At 44.1% G+C, this 21,136-nt stretch overlaps 1 protein-coding gene across 6 annotated transcripts in view; it reads right to left on the bottom strand.

Annotated features, from left to right (window-relative positions):
• The window catches only part of LOC110506421 (ankyrin repeat domain-containing protein 11), a 148,763-nt gene that overhangs the window by 65,960 nt on the left and 61,667 nt on the right, over positions 1-21,136 (bottom strand). For 4 of the 6 annotated variants that reach the window (XM_021586017.2, XM_021586015.2, XM_036964475.1 and 1 more), the window contains one exon: positions 2,935-3,002. The exons of the other annotated variants lie outside the window; for them this stretch is intronic. The gene's annotated coding sequence lies outside the window, so the exon portion shown is untranslated. The remainder of the gene's footprint in view (positions 1-2,934; positions 3,003-21,136) is intronic. 6 annotated transcript variants of the gene reach the window in all.

Raw genomic sequence — 21,136 nt, 5'->3', positions numbered from 1 at the left:
GCTGGCACAACGCTCCTGGAGTAAATATCAGTCAATTGGGAAAAGTAATGACTGCAATAAAATCACTTTAGGGAGCCTCGCTCCCAGCAGCCAGTATTGGGTCTGAGTGCTTTTAAGAGGCTCCGAGCAGACTTCCTCACTGATTTTAATACAGGCCTTTAATGCAAGTGTTAATATAAAGCCAACCCGTTCACCACTTTAACCCAGGCCTCCTCCATTATTGTGACTCCTGCAGAATGTACCATATGGAATAGCATACATCTGTACCCAGTGAGAGACTGTCTGGCCCTAGTTTTACAGAGGTAGAACGAGGGGGAAGGCTGACACGGTGATACCAGATCATTTCTCACAGGAGCTATTTGCATTCAGTAAGAAGGCGTAGTAACGTTCTTCTGTTCACTGTTTACGTCAGTGCAATGCCAACAGGGCACAGCTCTGCTGTATGGTTCCCTATGGGGGTGGCTGGCTGGGCTGAAATGGCTCCAGAGTGGTGAAGCCAGTGAACCAGGGCTGTGTGGGCGGCTGCAGCGGGATATCAAGGTGTTTGGGACACACTCACTCCAGCTATGAGCGGAGTCCTCTGTGTAAAACAAAAGATCTGAGTCACAAGACTTCCCCGGCGGAGACGGTCAGCTGAACATGGCAGTCTGTCCACACACACACACACACACACACACACACAACACATGAGGGCTTAGCGTCAACAATGACTTCACAAATCCAGACCAATGTTTTCCTGTGACAACCATAGACCAAAGAAATTGCTCTCTTGGACTCCGTGCCAAGAAATGGGCTTTCTTTCAATCTGTTCCTTGGTTGACTGTGGTGGAAAAACACTTGTATAGGTGTGGCTGGTGTTCCCCCTTCGCATAGTGTCTGTATTTGAGCCTTGCGCCTGTTCCTGGCCCCAGAAAGGACAAAGAGCCCTGGCTATTGAGCCCTGGCCTGATTTAGCCCAGGCAGGGAGCAACAGTGTTTGGCCCCTATTGGGTTTCAGCTCAATGTATGGACAGGCTTCTCTGTCACAAAGGCCACTCTGTTCTGGAGCCTCATTGGGGGAGTGGGAAGGCCGTGACCCCTCAGGCTCAGAGAGGGGGTTGATGAGGAGGGTAAAAGGGGAGGGGGGGATCTCTTCAACTTATTCCTCTCTCCTCTTTTCCATGTCAATAATACAAATGAACGACCTGTCAAGCAGAAACCAGGTGACAGTACTTAACACCAGAAAGGCCTTGAGGGACCACCCTTTCCAGCCAATGACGTGTCTTTTGGACGTCAACATTTCAAGCTGTGCCCATCTCGTCATACAATTAGACAATTCATAGTATCGTCACGGTCAGACTATTGTCAACTTAATCTTGTCGTTAGGCTAACTCTATTAATATGTGTGAAATTTGTTTCAATATAGTTTAGGTATAGTTTTGATGGGGCCATCTGCGCAGGCTGGCTGGCTGTGAATGACTGGTGGTGAATGGGGGGGTGATATGTCCTCTTAAAACTGCGTATAACAAATTACTGTTGGTGACATTAAGATTCTAACAACGACAGTGTGTTGTTATATAGATTTATTTAGGAAAAGTCAAGGACGAGGGTGGGGGCGGGCAACTATAAAAACAGGAGAGTAATTAAAAATGTAAATGAGTTGAGTCCACATGACAGTCAGCTTTTCCAGTGCTGAAAACACTTCCTCATTCACATGGGTTCTGTAGCTTGCACTTTTACACACCCTGCTATGACCTGTGTTCGCCAAACTTTTAACCCCATGACCTCAAACATAAAAGTCAAAACACCAGCCTGACTTATCACATCAATGGAGGGAAAAGACATGAAAACACCAGTCACAACACCATTTCCCTGTGTAATTGTGTCTGTGTGATTGAGTGAGAGAGTAAATCGCTGTGTGGTGTGTGTGTGTGTGTTCCAGCTCTGCACTTCTCTGAATGGAAACTGCAGTAATGGACAGAGGTGCAGGCCTGAGGGGACAGTTCTTCCTTTTTCACAGGACATCACCACTCTGTCTGTAATCAAAGCTGCAAGACACTTCCAGAAACCAACCAGATGTGTGATTTAGACAATTAAAGCTTTACACTCAGCAGCTCTACCGCAACACAGGCACTGAGCAGCCTGAGCCTCACATAGTCCCTGTCTAACCCAGTTAGCTGAAGGGGGAGAGAGAGAGATCAGCTCTCTCTCATTCTGTACCCGTGTCTCAGAAACACCCAGCCCCTCTAGTATGTCTGAAAGCTTTACACAGCAGAAAGAGAGGCAAGAGACAGGCAGGCCTCCGTGCACTGCACTCTCCTGAAGCTATAAGCTCTCCCTCTCCTGTCGTGCTCCCTCTCTCCTTCCCTCTTTCAGCCTGGAATTTCCTGTTGATGGCCCACTGCTAACGCCCCACTCACTCTCATGGAAAAATTTGACAAGCTGCAAACATTTTCTCTCCACGAGCAGGAAGGCAATCAGCGAAGAGAGGGAGGGAATGACAGAGTGGAGAGAAATGAGAAACGTGTCGTTGAGGGTTTTGGCGTACCAGGAGTTGCACCACACTGGCCCAGAGTCCTAATTACCCAGCCAGAGACAAGGCCTGGTAAGGCTGTAATGATACACCACTGCTCGTGATAGACACCTCTTGATAGCACAGAGATGAGGCCTCCACTGGTCTGGTCAGGCAGCCTGCAGCATGTGACTGGGCCAGCAGACATGTGGAGTATAGAGAGAGAGAGAGAGAGCTGCTGATATAATACAGCTCTATCAGATAAGCCAGGCAAGGGAGAGAGAGGGGGACTTGGGGAGGAAGGGAGGGAACATCAGGTAGGCTGGCCTGAGACGGATAGACATGTGGGCAACAGATTGGATGCGTTAGCTCGTGTGGTGGTAATTGGTTTTTGTTTGGGCTGGGTGGAGAAGAGAGCCGAGGACGGCGGCCCCTGGTCTTACCAGTTGAACAGCAGGGGCACGGGATCCACGACAGCCTGGGCGCTCACAGGACAAGGGGTGCATTGAGACTGGGGAGAAGGGAAAGATGATACACGCATGAGAATGTGCAGACTGCAAACCCGGCCACTCATGTTCCCTCCACAAAGCTCCCATTTTCCACCAACCTCCCTAGTGGTTTCCTGATGCTCTCCCTTCGCCCTCTGCATGTCTCTCTTATGTTCCAGTACAGCGTTGCCCCCAAATGGACTTGGCCAACACTGTGAAAGGTAGTCTAATACATTTCAGCCCAACTAAGGATGCAGCGACGGGATGTTTTCAGAGATGGGAGGGAGGGGGGCTGCAGTGTTGTATATTTTGTCCTCCTATCTTTCCCTTAGTCATTGCGCGGTTGAGTGACTCATCAAAATCCTCAGTATGCTCCTTACATCAAGAGGCACGCACGCTCACACTGCCATAAAAGACGACACAGAAAGGGGAACACAAAAGGACACACGTGCGCACGCTAACGGCTCTGAAAAGTAGGCCAGGGCATGTAGCTGTTCTTCAAGGCCTCTGCGTCATTTCTAAACGCCTGTGACAGGCGTCTGCATCCAGCCAGCCTTCCATCCCCCACCACAAGACTCCTGTTTAGTGTTCCCCTGACACACATCTTTCCAGGCCTTCCCTCCTTCAGTGTCATCACACACACACACACGATTGCATAACAGCATGTGGGGAGCGTGGGCCCCTGTGCTGTGAGTGGGGGGCATTGGGAGAAGGCTGGGGCTCCACTCAGTCTCTGAGCAGAAGGCCACATTCATATGCAGATACTGGGAGCCATGTGTGGAGAACAGGAGAAGAACTGCCTTCCCACACTGGAACCAATCACTCGTTCACAGTGAAGCCTTCCAGGAAAACAGAAATGGAAACAAATAAAAACAAAGCAATTACACACCTTCTTTCCACCCTTTGTGTAACTTAAAATAGGGCTGCCTTTATAAACAGTCCCAGACAAATATGAAGAGGGGGCTTAAAGCAGATTTAAATCTCAGCAGCCAACGGGTTAAAAAAAAGATTGGGGAAAGTTGCATGGAGGCTCAATCTCAATTTGGCATAATGGTCCCATTTTGAAACTGTCATTTTGTCACTAAGATGGCAACTTTAAGAGCAGAGCACATCCACCATGGACAGCTCGGTGGGTAGTGTCAGTGCTAAACCAAATAGCAGTCAGAACCATTTAGGAAAAAGCGATTTTCAGGTGGTGGCGTCTTTTTTGGGGGTTTAACTCATGGTATAAACCTGGAATGGGCAGTTAGGACTGGGCTAGATAAATGTTGAGCCTTGGATTGCCATGGTTATTAACTTGGGTTTACAGCCAAAACACTAAAGATTGCTACAAGCTCTAGATGCTAGATTGCAACAGTCAATGTCGTTGTTCCACACAAAAAGGGGCAGCTCCTTGTAATATGCTGACATTCGACATAGTGTTTTTTTACTACCTGAAAATTGAAAACGCGCTGTATCATCCTTCCACAGCCGTGGGGGCAGTGTTGTTGCTTGGTTCCTTGATCTAACTTACAGGCTGCATAGACTATTCATAAAAGTAGTCCTTCTGGAATTGATTACCAAATATAATCTCGGCAACTGTTTAAACAGTAAACCAAACAACAGGAATCCACCCCTAACCGTATTATGTTTAGAAGTAATAACTTAGCCTGTAATAACTGATTACATAGACAGTGTGGTTAAGGCGGTGCAAATGACCTGGCACCTAAAACCTTCAAACTTTTACAGATGCACAATCGAGAGCATCCTGTATCACCGCCTGGTCTGGCAACCGCAGGGCCCGCAACCGCAGGGCCCTCCAGAGGGCGGTGCGGTCTGCACAGCGCATTACTGGGGGCAAACTGCCCACCCTCCAGGACACCTACAGCACCTGATGTCACAGGAAGGCCAAACAGATCATCAATGACAACAACCACCCGAGCCACTGCCTGTTCACCCTGCTATCATCCAGAAGGCGAGGTCAGTACAGGTGCATCAAAGCTGGGACCGAGAGACTGAAAAACAGCTTCTATCTCAAGGCCATCAGACTGTTAAATAGACATCACTAGGCGGCTTCCACCCGGCTACGTAATCCTGCACCTTAGAGGCTGCTGCCCTATATACTTAGACTTGAAATCACTACCCACTTTAATAATGGAACACTAGTCACTTCAATGTTTACATATTTTGCTTTAATCATCTCATATGCACGTACTGTATTCCATTCTACTGTAGATATATATATTTATTAATTCCTTTATTTTACTTTTAGATTTGTGTGTATTGTTGTGAATTGTTAGATATTACTGCACTGTTGGACACCCGCAATAACATCTGCTAAACATGTGTATGTGACCAATACCATTTGATTTGCTAGGCTGCCAACTAGCTAATACTACTAGCAAGGGAAGGCGACTCCAAAGTGTCCACTACTCCAAGTATCCCAATTCCGCCCACGTACACGCACGATCAACGGAGTGAAGCTTGAAGTAACCTTTACGCCTGGCTACAAACAAGAGCATACCTTTGGGGGGGGGGGCTCTTACCGTATGATGTACATTTCTTGACATCAAACCGTTGGGTTTAGGTGTTAACTGTTCCAGCTAGACAGTAAGAAACAAAAATCTATCGGAGAAGGACATGATTCCCATTAGAAGAAAGTAGTTTCCCATTAGACAAGGAGAATGAAAGATGCGTTTGTTTCCTGGAGTCAAGGGGTCGTATTAGCTTTTAGAAATACGCGTGATCCAAATGCATACCATCTGCGTCTGAAACCATTTCACCTGGATTTTATATTGAAAGTCGACAGTGTTCATTTCGCTTCAACAGATTGATCAGAAGAAAAACTACACCGGAGAAATGGGCTGAGTCAGAGCGTTGTCTGCTGATCGAATGCCCGTTCGTGAATGCAGGAATCGGATTTATCAAGACAATAGTAAATATTTATCAGTGTGAAGTACAACTGAAGTGCACTAAATTAGTCCTTTTACATCCCGATTTGGAGCGAAATGTAACTGAAGCAGAGCAGAAATAACAATAAGAAGCATTACAGATCTGCGTTAAAAAAACGCAGCAAAATATAGTTCATATGTTTTCTTTTTTTTTTTGCAAGAAAAACGCAGAATTCTAAGTTTACGCAACCCCTGGGAGTTACATGCGTGTTAGCTGGAGATATTGTAAGAGCTACTACCTACAGTGGGCATGGTTCTCCCTCCAGAATGAAACAGCCACGCTGTGCCGTGCTCCCTTCAACAACAAATCTCTGCCTCTCCTCTGCCAAAACACAACCCACGGTAAAATAGGACCAATTCTTAGTGTCTCTAATGAATGAGACACTCAAGGAAAGTAAGTGCAAGATATTATGTCTGCACCCTATTTTTCCACTTCACATAGGCCTAAACTCTGCACCCCAGCCTGTTAAACAAATTAGGGGGAAATGTAATGAATTTAAAAGCACATTAAGTCTGTTAGTTTCGACCAGATAAGGCGCGAGCAGAGGCAGAGAGTGGGCCAGAGCTCTCTCGGGTAGGCCAGAGTCTCAGCTCCAAGTCTGTCACAGACGCAGTCAGCTTAGATCAGAGCAAACCCAAAGTCACTGTACCGTGCCATACAGCCCCTGCCCTGGCCTACACAGCCCAAATCCCAGCTGCGGAGACAAACACACAGAGAAACGGTCCTATAATACGTCAGCCAGTCACTCACTTGAGTGCATAAGTAAACACACAGCCAATGACCATCGTTTCACACTCGTATTCTTGGAGATCTAGCCGACAAAATTGGCAGTAAGTTACAGTACATTAGAGCAGCACAAACTAAGTAACAAGCTTTTCTGCTCCCATGTGCTTTTAAGCCATCAACCATACAACACCCAGTGGAGAAGATCCCTGCATTTCTAAAAACAGGATATGTAGCCTATGCTTTCTGGTTGGTTGCTAGAGGATTTCAACAATTAGGTCAGAGTGAAGGCTGTGAGGGCTGTGTTGAGGAGAAGGGTTGTGTTTAAACATGACATGTTCCCTCTGCTTTGCATTCCTTGATTTTAGTTCTAGTACATTGAAAGGCCAGGTGAACATGAAACTCTGAGACAAACACCACAGAACTTCCCAGGGGGACTGGCCTGGCAAATTTCACACAAAAACAACACGCTGCATGACGACATCATGCAGCATCATTCCAAAATAAAAAACAAATCACGACAAATAGCTCACAAATCACACAGATACTTGGTCAAAATAAAAAAAGGCAGAGAAAACTGTATTGAAATTAAATAATGATGCCCTAACCAAATCCAAACCACATTCATTTTCTCTCTTTCTTGCCTTCTGAATGTGAGAATCTGTGGAGTGCAAAAATCCGTGGGCATGTGAAACGTAGAAAAATGAGTCATGGTGACCTACATAGGCAGTGTGTGGAAGAGAGGGTTGTGCTTCCGCATAGAGAAGTATTTACTTGGCTCCATTCTGCATGCACCTTCATAGGGGAGGGGAGGAGGAGGAAAAACAGAGAAGAGAGAGGGGGGAGAAGGGGCTATGAATGAAGAGCAGGAGAGATGGAGAGAGCAATAGAACTGAAATAACATTGCAGGGTAGAGTATTGAGATAAAATTTGGGAGAGAGAATGGAGTGATTCTGTGTTCTTTCTCCAACAGAACAGCTTGAGGAGGAGAAGACAGGGAAGTTGTCATTTATTTGATTGATTGAATAACCGAAACATACCATCTACTTGCAGTGAAGCCGCTCAACAACTCCACCACACCAGTCATCCAACAGACTCCCATTCAGAGCGATACACAATCCAGGGTCAATACCCTGCTCAAGGGCACGTTGACAGACCTCCCACCAGGCCAAAAAACGTGAACCCGAACCCTCCAAGATCCCCCCACAGTTCCCAAATAGCTGTCACTTAACCACCCGATACCCCTCCCACAGCCCCCCCCCCACAAGAAGAAATAAAAAATACTATTAATTCCATTCCCAAGAACCCCCCAACGCACCAAAAACCAAGAAAATTAACTGAAGAGAAAAAAAGAAAAGACAAAAGAAAACCGCAAACAACAATGCAAAAAACAACAACAAACAGCATCAGCCTCAGGTAAAAACCGGCATCAGCTATAAAACACTGCCCCTCAGTGTCATTCAAACTTACTTTTATTATGTTTTATTTTGGCTTTATTTTTGTACTTATCTTTGACCATCATTCTATCTCCCGCACAGCAACTCCACTCCCACTTGTCTTCAATTCCACATCCCAACCCTCAGCTTCCCTCAGCCCATCCCATCTATCTCTGTTGGCCACCCACTTCGGGTTATACAGTGGGGCAAAAAAGTATTTAGTCAGTCACCAATTGTGCAAGTTCTCCCACGTAAAAAGATGAGAGAGGCCTGTAATTTTCATCATAGGTACAACTATGACAACTATGACAGACAAAATGAGAAGAAAAAAAATCCAGAAAATCACATTGTAGGATTTTTTATGAATTTATTTGCAAATTATGGTGGAAAATAAGTATTTGGTCAATAACAAAAGTTCCTCGATACTTTGTTATATACCCTTTGTTGGCAATGACAGAGGTCAAACGTTTTCTGTAAGTCTTCACAAGGTCTTCAACACACTGTTGCTGGTATTTTGGCCCATTCCTCCATGCAGATCTCCTCAAGAGCAGTGATGTTTTGGGGCGGTTGCTGGGCAACACAGACTTTCAACTCCATGAAGGACATAACTCTACCATGCCAATTTACAATATAATTTAAGAACAAAATACCATTTTCAAAACATCTTTGCCATAAATACAGGTATTTTATCAACCAGCACGTTTGAGTTCAGCCATAATATTTGTTCTATCTTTTCAGGGGGATGAAAATGAAATTGTAGCCAGCTCTGCAATGCTTGTTTGAAAAACAGAAATACTTTGAAAAAAGTATAATTCTCAAATAATCGAAAATGAGGACAGGGAAGTTAGTTGGAGACGGAACAACGAGGGGGAGGAAGTCATCTTTGATACAGCCATTATTACTGGACCTTCCTGACTGCACCCCTGCCCAAATCTCTAGTCCTTTCCCCACTCTCAGACACAGCACTTGATCTATTCGAAAGACAGACAGACACAGGAGCCAAACACATTCCCCACAACAGATGCACATAAACACGCACAGACACACAAAAACACTTCAGGCAGGGTCCTGGTCAGAAACAGGTCTGCACTCTCTCCTCTCAGCGACCACACATAGGAAAAGATTCCCAAAAGGCTTCCCTGGCTGCTTTCACAATAATCCACTCATACTTTTAAGAAAAGCACCATTAACCTCTCCAGGTTATGTGGGATGCTAGCGTGCCACCGGGCCAACATCCAGTGAGATTGCAGAGCACCAAACTCAAATACAGAAGTACTCATTATAAAATTTCAGAAAACAAAACATATTTTACATAGGTTTAAAGATTAACTTCTTGTGAATCCAACCACGGTGTCAGATTTTAAAAATGCTTTAAGGCGAAAGCATACCTGAGAACATAGCCAAGCAGACAAACCGTTACAAACAGTAACCAGCCAAGTAGAAGAGTTACACAAGTCAGAAATAGAGATAACATTAATCCCTTACCTTTGATGATCTTCATATGGTTGCACTCAGAAGACATTCATATACTCAATAAATGTTCCTTTTGTTCGATAGTCTCTTTACATCCAAAATCCTCCGTTTTGTTCGCGTGTTTTCTTCAGTAATCCACAGGCTCAAACGCAGTCAAAACAGGCAGACAAAAAATCCAAATTGTATCCGTAAAGTTCATAGAAACATGTCAAACAATGTTTATATTCAAACCTCAGGTTGTTTTTAGCCTAAATAATCTATAATATTTCAATCGGACAATAATGTAGTCAATATAAAAGGTAAACAAGAAAGGCACTCTCTCTCTCAGAAAGGCATGAAAAAGGTCTGTGACACGGCAGGGTCCACTCATTCAGACTGCTCTTATTCCCTCATTTTTCAGAATACAAGCCTGAAACATCTAGTTGACATCTAGTGGAAGGCATAGGAACTGCAATTTGAGTCCTAGGTCAATGGATACTGTAATGGCATTGAATAGAAAACTACAAAACCAACAAAAAAAACTACTTCCGGGAATGGATTTCTCTCAGGTTTTCGCCTGCTAAATCAGTTATATTATACACACAGACAATATTTCAACAGTTTTGGAAACGTTAGTGTTTTCTATCCAAATCTACCAGTTATATGCATATCATATCTTCGGGCCCGAGTAGCAGGCAGTTTAATTTGGGTATGCTTTTCATCCAAAAATTCCAAATGCTGCCCCCTGCCCTAGAGAAGTTAACTGGGGGGAAAAAGTAGATTCATCTGCTCACTGCCTTGGATCTATAAGCACATATATATAGAACCTTTCCTAGTATAAGCCTATTGAATTGCCTCTGGTGCACATGAGGGCAACAGCATTCCATGTTTAATCAATAGGCTCTGCAGAAGTATTCAGTTCCCTTTGAAGCCCAGCCCTGGATCTGGTTTCCTAATCACATCCCCATCCCCCCAGCCTTTCCAATACAATGTAGCTGTTTTCACACACTGCATGAGGCCGAGCTGGGTCAGCCTGTTTAGGGAGAGGGAGGGGGAGAGAGACCTGTCCCTGGCTAAAACACAAATTGACAAGATTGGACAAAATCCCAGACTAGGGCCAGCATTCAACACAACTAGCATCCTGCACACCGCTAGCTAATGGTGGAATTATCTTCCTCCAATGGTGCTTTACGGAAATCAATTATACAGCTCTCATCCAATCACAACAGCGGGAGAGAGGTTCTGTCTGATATTTAAGTAGCCAACAACATTCTATGCAGCAGTGTGTTGAGAATCAATAGATTTTCTAAGGTGTCATGTATGAAAATATCTTTATACAGAGAAACAAAACAAGAATAAAGTGTAGGTTTGTGTTATGCTGGGGAAAAAACTAAAAACCAAGAGTCTTTAACCTGTTAGATCTCTAGGGGCGCTATTTCATTTTTGGATAAAAAACGTTCCCGTTTTAAGCGCGATATTTTGTCACGAAAAGATGCTCGACTATGCATATTCTTGACAGTTTTGGAAAGAAAACACTCTGAAGTTTCAGAATCTGCAAAGATTTTGTCTGTAAGTGCCCCAGAACTCATTCTACAGGCGAAACCAAGATGATGCATCAACCAGGAATTAGCAGAATTTCTGAAGCTCCATTGTCTCCTTATATGGCTGTGATTGCGCAAGGAATGAGCCTACACTTTCTGTCGTTCGCCCAAGGTCTTAGCAGCATCGTGACGTATTTGTAGGCATATCATTGGAAGATTGACCATAAGAGACTACATTTTCCAAGTGTCCGCCTGGTGTCCTGCGTGGAATTCGGTGCGCAATTGCCAGCTGCTCGTACTTTTCCATTTGATATAGGGGAGAAACCATGTGTCCAAGAACGATGTATCAATGAAGAGATATGTGAAAAACACCTTGATGATTGATTCTAAACAACGTTTGCCATGTTTTCAGTCGATATTATGGAGTTAATTTGGAAAAAAGTTCGCGTTTTGAGGACTGAATTTTCGGATTTTTTTTGGTAGCCAAATGTGATGTATAAAACGGAGCTATTTCTAATACACAAGGAATCTTTTTGGAAAAACTGAGCATCTGCTATCTGAGAGTATCCTCATTGAAAACATCAGAAGTTCTTCAAAGGTAAATGATTTTATTTGAAGGCTTTTATGTTTTTGTTGAAATGTTGCGTGCTGGATGCTAACGCTAATGCTAACGCTAAATGCTAACGCTAAATGCTAACGCTAGCTAGCTACTTTTACACAAATGATTGTTTTCCTATGGTTGAGAAGCATATTTTGAAAATCTGAGATGACAGTGTTTACAAAAGGCTAAGCTTGAGAGATGGCATATTTATTTCATTTCATTTGCGATTTTCATGAATAGTTAACGTTGTGTTATGCTAATGAGCTTGCTGATAGATTTACACAATCCTGGATACAGGGGTTTTTTCATAGCTAAAACGTGACGCAGAAAACGGAGCGATTTGTCCTAAACAAATAATCTTTCAGGAAAAACTGAACATTTGCTATCTGAGAGTCTCCTCATTGAAAACATCTGAAGTTCTTCAAAGGTAAATTATTTTATTTGAATGCTTTTCTGTTTTTTTGTGTAAATGTTGCCAGCTGAATGCTAATGCTAAATGCTACGTTAGCCATCAATACTGTTACACAAATGCTTGTTTTGCAATGGTTGAGAAGCATATTTTGAAAATCTGAGATGACAGTGTTGTTAACAAAAGGCTAAGCTTGAGAGCTAGCATATTTATTTCATTTCATTTGCGATTTTCATGAATAGTTAACGTTGCGTTATGGTAATGAGCTTGAGTCTGTATTCACGATCCCGGATCCGGGATGGGGAGATCAGAAAGGTTAAAGGGATACTTTGGGATTTTGGCAATAAGGCACTTTATCTACTTCCCCAGAGTCAGATTAAGTCATGGATACCATTTATGTCTGTGTCCAGTATGAAGGAAATTAGAGGTAGTTTTGTGTACCAATGCTAACTAGCATTAGCGCAATGACAGGAAGTCTAAGGGTATCGACTAGCATGCTAGCACATAGAATTCAAGTCATTGCTATCTACAAGCATGCTAAAAGATACCAATAGACTTCCAGTCATTGCGCTAACGCTAGTTAGCAATTGCGCTAGCGCTAGTTGGCAACTTCCTTCAAAGTGCTCGCAGGGACATAAAAAAGGTATCCACAAGTTCATCTGACTATTGGGAAGGAGATAAAGGGCCTCATTGCCAAAATCCCAAAGTATCCCTTTAAGAGTGGTAGCAGAGAAAACACCATATGGTGAGGGAGGAATTGCTCAGCAAAAGGCAAACAGGCTAGTTAGTGAGCTCATCCCCATATAGACCAAGCAGAGGCCTAATTGTTCAGCATTTCCCGATAGAGCTAATTAAAAAAAAGAGAAGAGGTGGAGGAGGAAGCAACAGAAACAGGGCATTGATCAGCCAGGAGGGGAGGCCTAACAAACCCAGCAGGAGCTGCAGTGATACACACTCCAATATTGATGGGACTACAAACAGAGCATTTAACAGATACAAACCAAACACATGGGTTGTTATCAATGATGTGTATAAACCCTGGATTGCTGATGCTAGCTATTGGCCATAGAGATGCTTTGAAGCCACTGGTTGGCCATATTGGTACTCCCCAGTAGTAGCAGTCCTCCAATGGAATTCTACAGTATTTCAATTAAATGTTTCAAAGACAAAATTACATGTATTTAAGTATTTGTTTTTGTCGTAGTAGTGGGACAGTAACATTAGTACTCCAAAAATATCTAATTTGAAAAGTATGCATAATAAACATGTCAAAACTAACGTAGACATTAATAAATGCATTTCTACAGCTTCCAAAATCTTTTTTTCTTTTTACAATGGTGGAGGACCACCAAGATGGCTGTGCGGTGGCTTCAATACAGCGCACCCATGTCAGTCATCCAGGATTTATATACATCATTGGTTGTTATTGCCTAGTACTCTGGCTAGGCCTAGCATTGTGCAGAGGGGAGCCCGGCCAGTTAACAGTGTTGTTCTGGGTCAGGATTCTCCAGCTTGTCTTACTGCATTAAGAAGGGAGGGGAGGGGAGGAGACTGTGTTCTGAGGAGATTCAGCTTCTCTCTCCTCTGTGTGTCTAGTTTCTGCTGCGTCACCACTAAAGCTGGTGGGTCTGATCCCTGCCAGAAACCTGAGGGATCACACAGCCTCAGCCTGAGAGAACGGCCAGCACCAAAACCAACTCACTTCATAGACGCACGCACACATACACATGAACGCACACACAAACACATACCGCTGTAGAACTAACAACAGCGCAGAAGTAGGACGGAGCCTAGCTTAATCCCTGTAAAACCAAAGACAACTGGCTTTGACCACCCAAGAAACAGAGGAGCAACATGAATACGTGTGTATTTCAATGCAACGTCAAGGGTAGGAGTGTCTGGATCAGACCCAGTCAAATGCTAGGCGTCTGTCACTGACAGCTTCAAACGTGTACCTGCTGGTTCCAACCCAACAACACCACAATCATCTTCTTCAGCGCATATTGGGTGGTAAATTGGAGACGAGCTGTCCCAGTCAGAATGGTGAAAATTGAGGACAAGCACATGGAGGCCCAGGCCTGAGACCCAGGATGTCTGCTTTCAATCGCAGCCCTCTTTTAAACAAACAACCTCTGACAAGGCCTCCTCTGAAACCCTCTCCCCTGCCCCCTTTCCCCTAGATAACCTCTGTTGCAACAGGCAGCGGTGGAAGACTTCAGTAAATGACAGTGGTAGTGTTGCGTCTAGCCCTAATACGAAGTTTAACATTTCAGGCTATTCTGTTAAAACAACCAGAGCCTATTACACATTATAATCAACATTTTTGTGAGGTGCAGCCAGGAACTACTTCTGTACGATGGCGAGTAGTGGGGTCCATAAACCAGGAGGAGTCGCCATCATTTAAAATCTCCAGTTTGGGAACAGTTTGGCTTCCCAGATAAGGCCGATGGACAGAGAGTAGAGGTCGACCGATTAATGGCCGATTTGTATTTTTGGGCGCCGATTTGCTGATTTTTAATTAAATAAAATACAAACATTTGTATACCTTTATTTAACTAGGCAAGTCAGTTAAGAACACATTCTTATTTTCAATGACGGTCTAGGAACGGTGGGTTAACTGCCTTGTTCAGGGGCAGAACGACAGATTTTCACCTTGTCAGCTCGGGGGATCCAATCTTGCAACCTTACAGTCAAACGCAATAACGACCTGCCTCTCTCTCGTTGCACTCCACAAGGAGACTGCCTGTTACGCAAATGCAGTAAGCCAAGGTAAGTTGCTAGCTAGCATTACACTTATCTTATATAAAACAATCAATCATAATCACTAGTTAACTACACATGGTTGATGATATTACTAGATATTATCTAGCATGTCCTGCGTTGCATATAGTCTGACTGAGCATACAAGCATACAAGTATCTAAGTATCTGACTGAGCGGTGGTAGGCAGAAGCAGTCGCGTAAACATTCATTCAAACAGCACTTTTGCGTTTTGCCAGCAGCTCTTCGGTGTGCGTCAAGCATTGCGCTGCTTATGACTTCAAGCCTATCAACTCCCGAGATGAGGCTAGTGTAACCGAAGTGAAATGGCTAGCTAGTTAGCGCGTGCTAATAGCATTTCAAACATAACTCGCTCTTAGCATTCTAGTAGTTGTTCCCCTTGCTCTGCATGGGTAACGCTGCTTCGATGGTGGCTGTTGTCGTTGTGTTGCTGGTTCGAGCCCAGGGAGGAGCGGGACGGAAGCTATACTGTTACACTGGCAATACTAAAGTGCCTATAAGAACATCCAATAGTCAAAGGTTAATGAAATACAAATGGTATAGAGGGAAAAAGTCCCATAATTCCTATAATAACTACAACCTAAACTACAACCTAAAACCTAACCTAAAACTTAAAATAAGTGTTCATTCAGTATTGTTGTAATTGTCATTATTACAAATAAAAAAGAAAACAATTGTCCGATTAATCGGTATCGGCTTTTTGGTACTCCAATAAATCGGTATCGGCGTTGAAAAATCATAATCGGTCGACCTCTAACAGAGAGTTGGGGATAAAACAGAATATTGCCACTGCTCAACGAGAAAAGCCTATGTAGCTGTCAACACCTCAAACATGTTGACACATTTATGCCGAAATTACCCCCGTATTCCTACCGGTGGAGTGAGACGAAAACACAAAGAAACTATCTTCTCTCCGCCCTGCATTCAAGCGGCCCTTTGCAGCTGATTCTGACCGGGCCAAAGAAATTACACAAGCAATAGGGGGTTTATAGCCGCAAACATGCGCCCATTCTCGGCGGTTGAGAAGAAGAGGTTTCATTCAGCACCTCGTGAAAGTGCTCGAGCCACATTACCAACTCCCCTCTCGCGCCCATTTCAGCAAACCGGTAGTACCTGCTCTATATAAGCAAGCTAAAGCCACAGTTGTCAATGATTTGGCCAATGCACCCCGTGTTGAGCTAACCACAGACGGATGGACCTACAGAGAGCTACTTGAAAGATTCACCCATTTTGAATTATATTGTTTTGTGCATCTCTGAGCGATGTTCTATCGGTTCCCGGGATCATATCATATGTGTCTGAGCTTTTGTCGTTCAAGCAAGCAGGAAATTGGCCGGTATGACATGGCAATGCAATAAAGCCGCCCACTCCACTGGACGTTAAAAGGAATACGACTTTTAGATCGCGAAAACGTCTATCATACATGTCAGATTTCAACACTGGCCGACGTCGTAATGCAGGAGGTCGTCGTCTCACGAATGAGCCATTGATCATATTTATGCTATATTCCTACCTCCAGACATGTATCATTTAGAGTTCACCCCATTTGTCTGCCTCTTCAGTCCAGGGTACATTGCATGATGCCGTGGCATCCACTCTGCGTGGCACATCGATCTGCAGGTTGAACATAGTGAGATTGTACACACCTACATTGATAGTGCAGCTTGTTTGGGAGATTTTACAGCCAATGAGATACTTACTTCACATGCTGACATTGACTTTGGTATTATAGTGTGTAGCTAAGTTTACCAGCTAGCTACACTTAATGACCAAATGTGTGTGGACACCTGCTCGCCGAACATCTCATTCCAAAATCATGGGCATTAATATGGAGTTGGTCCCCCTTTGCTGCTATAATAGCCTCCACTCTTCTGGGAAGGCTTCCAACCAGATGTTGGAACATTGCTGTGGGAACTTGCTCTATTCAGCTATAAGAGCATTAGTGAGGTCGGGCACTGATGTTGAGACAGTAGGCCTGGCTCGGAGTCGGAGTTCCAATTCATCCCAAAGGTGTTTGATGGGGTTGAGGTCAGGGCTCTGTGCAGGCCAGTCAAGTTCTTCCACACCGATCTCGACAAACCATTCATGTATGGACCTCGCTTTGTGAATGGGGGCATTGTCATGCTGAAACAGGAAAGGGTCTTAGCCAAACTGTTGCCACAAATTTGGAAGAACAGAATCGTCTAGAATGTCATAGCATTAAGATATCCCTTCACTGGAACTAAGGGCCTAGCCCGAAACCTGATAAACAGCCACAGACCATTACTCCTCCAGAGAACGAGTTTCCACGGGTCCAGAGTCCAAAAGCGGTGAGCTTTACACCACTCCAGCTGACGCTTGGCATTGCGCATTGTGATCTTAGGCTTGTGTGCGGCTGTTCGGCCATGGAAATCTATTTCATGAAGCTACAGACGAACAGTTCTCGTGCTGACTTTTCTTCCAAAGGCAGTTTGGAACTCTCTAGTGAGTGTTGCAACCGAGGACAATGCGATTTTTACACACTCCGCATACCACATTGCGCCTAGCCGTTGTTGCTCCTAGACATTTCTACGTCCCAATAACAGCACTTACAATTGACCGGGGCAGTTCAAGCTGGGCAGACATTTTACAAAATGACTTATTGGAAAGCAGGCATCCTATTACAGTGCCACTTTGAAAGTCACAGAGCTCTTCAGTAAGAGCCATTCCACTGCCAATGTTTTTTATGGAGAGTGCATGACTGTGTGCTCGATTTTATACACCTGTCAGCAATGGGTGTGGCTGAAATAGCTGAATCCACTAATTTGAAGGGGTGTCCACATACCTTTGTAGTGCAGTGTACCTAGCTAGCCAGCCCATAGAGAAAGGGAAAGGAGATACCTAGTCAGTTGTACAACGGAATGCATTCAACTGAAATGAGTCTTCCAGCGAGCACTGCATTGTGGGTTTTGGAGTCGACTTGAGCTGCAACAGATTTCCACAATGATTGAATTGCTACCAACCTTAAAGTAACGATAAAATTAAACATTTGTTCACCAGAAATGTAACAGTGTAAATTATGGGAATTGGTGGTTTTTGGGAGGATTTTTCCTTTAACAGTGATAGCTCATCACTTTACCCCGGAGTCGGAGAGGATAAGTACCTGCTGCAGACCCCTTTGAGAGTCTGCAGCATCATTTTCTCTATGGAAGAAAAACATTATAGTACAGGCCTATACAATGTCTGAACCATATTCACAAGCACATATCACTTTATTTTAGGGTTTTTGATGAGTCATGTGCTTTCACAAAAATCAGGAATACCAACACTTTGCATTTCCTTTAATAAACCTAAATTAACTACAGTAACTGTTGGAATTTAACTTTCCCGCTGTACCAAAACTGAACCTTAATCCCAAAATCCAAATACGTACCGAAAAGGTGGGTTTGGTGAACCGTTAACACTCCTAAAACCTAGCGCAAGTTAAGCACTTGCTAAGGAGTTGATTGGACTGTGGTGTGGCCATTTGAATCTTAATTCGCAGGTCCCCTCAGGTTATGTTCGTCCTCAATTTTAATATGAGCCTAATCATCTGGCATCAAAACCAGCTGGTAGGAGGTGTGGAGGGGGCAGAAGATGGAGGAGAGGCGGAGACAGGAGAGAGGCCTGACTGGTCACAGCATGTTGACTGGGCAGCGGCAGGAAGCAGCACTGAGGTGTGACCAGTGGAGGGGAGATGCACTAAAAGGAGCATGTGAATAATTGATGATTGAGCCAGGAGGCCAGGCCACAGTGCTAATGCAGAGAGCCTCTTCATAAAGCAGCCTGGATACAGTTACACATTACATCACCCCTCCCTTCCTCACCCTGCCTCCAAACTCTCCTCCCCCATCCGCAGCACACAGTCTTTGGGATGCATTATTAATCCGGCACCGGGAATTGCACAGGCCTGCTGAATCGAGATGCACTACATTTCTCTCTTCCCCTCTCGTTTTTTCTGTCTCTCAAACACACACATCTAGATAGATCAAACAAGTGCTTGACCAGTCAGGAATTACAGAGGAGAGGAGGGTGTGAGGGTAAGTATTGAGAATAAAGAATGAAAAACAAACTATTACAGAAACGTATATGGGTTCACACAAGGGCTATGTCATGAAGCCCTAGTGTCGTATTAGCTTTTAGAAATGGCCATTTTCAAAATGTAGACCATCCCCCCAAAAAACAGCATTTTAAACCGTTTCAACTGCGTTTTACATTGAGGCTCAACAGCGTTTACACAGGCAGCCTAGCGGTAGCCTAGAGCATTGGGCCAGTAGCCAAAAGGTCTCTGGTTCGAATCTCTGAGCCAGTAAGGTATAAACTCTACTGTTATGCCCTGAAAGCAAGGCAATTATATCCCAACAACTTCTCCCCGAGCACCGATGACCCGGACCAGGGTCAGCACACTCAATGTTTTTTTGCCATCATTGTAACCCTGCCACACACACACGCACAAGCACGCACGCGCACACAAAAAACATAAGAAAGAGTGTGAGTTTTGGTCAAACCCCAGCTCACGGTAAGTGACAAAGAGCTATTATAGGACCAGTGCACAAATAATAATCAAGCATGTTGCTCTTTATTTAGCCATCTTACATATACAACTATTTGTTCATCGAAAATGGTGAATAACATACCACAGGTTAATGAGAGGGGTGTTCTTGAAATTATGCACATAACTCTGCAATGTTGGGTTGTATTGAAGAGAGGCTCAGTTTTAAATCATTTTCCACACACAGTCTGTGCCTGTATTTCATTTTCATGCTAGTGAGGGCCGAGAATCCACTGTCACATAGGTACATGGTTGCAAAGGGCATCAGTATCTTAACAGCGTGATTTGCCAAGGCAGGATACTCTGAGCGCAGCCCAATCCAGAAATCTGGCAGCGGCTTCTGATTAAATGACATTTTCACAGAACCGCTTGATGCAATTTCGATGAGACTCTCTTGTTCAGATATCAGTAAGTGGACTGGAGGCAGGGCATGAAAGGGATAACGAATCCAGTTGTTTGTGTCATCCGTTTTGGGAAAGTACCTGTGTAATTGCGCACCCAGCTTTCACTTATTTTTGGCAGTGAAACGAGGCTACTCAGGCGAGAAAAAGACCTCACCCAAATGTATAACCCCGTTGAAAACCATAAATGGACTGTTTGAAAATATGATGAAGAAAAAAATATTTTTTTAATGTGAATCACATTTTATTTGGAGTACCCCGACAGCATTGCGACTACATACCCCAGTTTGTGAATACCTGCCTTAGAGTGATCAGGGGCATGCAACTGTAGATTTCCTTCAGACTAAACATTTATGCAACGCATTCTGCAGAAAATAGCTTTGTTTTCATTAGTTGACAACCGAAGTGCAACACTTTTTGGCTAACAGCCACACAAGTAAATTAGCTTAGAATTTCATGATTTGGAACGAACTGTGACTGAAGCAGATGCTTTTTATTGTAGTATTTTAGATCTGCGCTTACAAAACGCAGCATGACTCTGCTTTAACGCGACACCTGGTAGCCTAGTTCCCAAACAACTTCACAGAGTAGCGCCTGTGCAGTGCAAGAGCAACAGACAGCTGGACTGAGCCATTCCACACCATGCTTAGGTAGGACTGAACCATTTCTCTTTCCTCCCCCCCCCCCCCCCCCCCCCCTCTGCACTCCTGCCAGCACCGTGTGGGAATGAGACTGAGGAAGGAAAGAGAGGAGGCCTGGAGGAGAAATGAAGTGGAGGAACGAAGGGACAAAAGGGAAACAGGGAAAGAGGGTGAGATAAGGAGTCAGATGGACCTAGGACCTGTTTACACAGATTTTGAGACTGTTGGACAACGGATGGGACTTGATGGATATTTATGAAGAGTGTGTATCATGAAAACCTTTGTAAAACTGTGGTATTACCGTGTTGGATTAATGTGCATCCATGATGTTCACTACGAGAAAGAAGGCACCACCTGCATACTTTTCTCTGTTTTGGGGAGACTATCACACAAGTAGTTGGCTAAATATCACACAACAACAAAAAAAAGTCTTCCTCACGAGTCAGTTGCCAAAGTGTAACCTAGGCTACACCACTGGAGACACGGCGCAAATCAGAGCAAACAAAACAACTGCTACAGAAAGCAGTACGAGGCTTGTGGACACACAACATGTTATTCCCAACCAGTATCGAACCAAATCACAGCTGAAGCCTGGAAGTTGTTTCAGTAATATTTACCAAGCAGACCTCCTACCCTCCTTATGCACACAAACTACAAACATGTAGAGTGCTTGCTTGGCTCCATCAAACATAG

This window comes from Oncorhynchus mykiss, chromosome 26, assembly GCF_013265735.2.
Source record: "Oncorhynchus mykiss isolate Arlee chromosome 26, USDA_OmykA_1.1, whole genome shotgun sequence".
Classification (NCBI taxonomy): domain Eukaryota; kingdom Metazoa; phylum Chordata; class Actinopteri; order Salmoniformes; family Salmonidae; genus Oncorhynchus; species Oncorhynchus mykiss.
The sequence above is the reverse complement of the archived record's forward strand: the minus strand, read 5'-3'. Positions and strand labels throughout refer to the sequence as shown.